The sequence below is a fragment of the Octodon degus genome, unplaced genomic scaffold, assembly GCF_000260255.1.
Source record: "Octodon degus isolate 3935 unplaced genomic scaffold, OctDeg1.0 scaffold00256, whole genome shotgun sequence".
NCBI classification, from domain to species: domain Eukaryota; kingdom Metazoa; phylum Chordata; class Mammalia; order Rodentia; family Octodontidae; genus Octodon; species Octodon degus.
Genome location: NW_004524832.1, coordinates 2,082,849 through 2,083,886, shown reverse-complemented (window position 1 = coordinate 2,083,886; position 1,038 = coordinate 2,082,849). Strand labels below are relative to the sequence as shown.

The window sequence follows — 1,038 nt, the reverse complement described above, 5'->3', positions numbered from 1 at the left end:
GCAAACTGCAAGAAGAAATTATAACAATTATAATTATATACTTCAAATATATGTACTACACAAGAGCAAAATGGTTTCCTTTTTTTCTTCTGAAAATATTAAATTAACTGAACCATTTATAGACTACCAGCATGTACCATGAAACATCAAGAACCATTAATGGTTTATAGCCAAACTTGAAAAATAACTCTATTAAGGGATTGTGCAACTTCTCATTCTCCGAAACATTGATTTTTCCTAGGAATACACAGTGATATATACTCAAATTGCTAAATCACCAGAACCCTCCTCATGAATCTCAAGCACTTCCCTTATTAAAAAGAAAAGAAAAGAAACAGCTTTATGAGAACTTTTGATGTGCAGTCTTGCTAATAAACCATCTAAGTCACTTTCCTGAGACATAATACCTGATACCCAAATCTGAGGCTCGCAGTTTAGTTCCCAGTCAGCAGGCATGGGGCAGAACATCTTGGAAGAGGGTATAGCAGAGGAAGGCTGCTTATTTCATGAGACATGGAAGCAGGGAGAGGAGAGCTGGGGAAGGAGGTGTATCCTTCCATGTTCTACCTTCAGTGACCCACCTCTTATTAACCAGACCTCACCACCTTATAGCAAGCCAGCTATACGGCCCCCATGATTCAGTGACAGTCCAAAAGCTCCTGCAAAGCATCATATAAATTATTCTCTGGCAATGCTAGTTATTTAGGACTTTTTAAATGTTCTTTGATAGTTAAGGGGTTTTAACAGGAAAAGTGAAACTGTAAAAGGAGTCTAAATGCTTAATAGTTTCCAGTGATTTTCAATGGGACAAATACTAAGGAAATGTATTTTGATTGTCATAATGATTGTGGAAATTATTACTATTTTTTGGGATGTTGATCATCTTTCAATTTGTGGGACAGTCTATAAAACAGAGAATTGTCTTTTGTCTCATGAGTTTTGTCATGATTTTTTCCAAATTTGTAGGTTGCCTTTTCACTTTATTGGTAATTTCTTTTGACATGAAAAAACTTCTCAGTAAGAGCAGATCCCAGTTGT

General features: G+C 35.8%; 1 protein-coding gene across 1 annotated transcript in view; it reads left to right on the top strand.

The window, feature by feature from the left end:
- Adad1 (adenosine deaminase domain containing 1) overlaps window positions 1-1,038 on the top strand; it is a 59,537-nt gene that overhangs the window by 36,504 nt on the left and 21,995 nt on the right. The gene's annotated exons all lie outside the window — the stretch shown is intronic.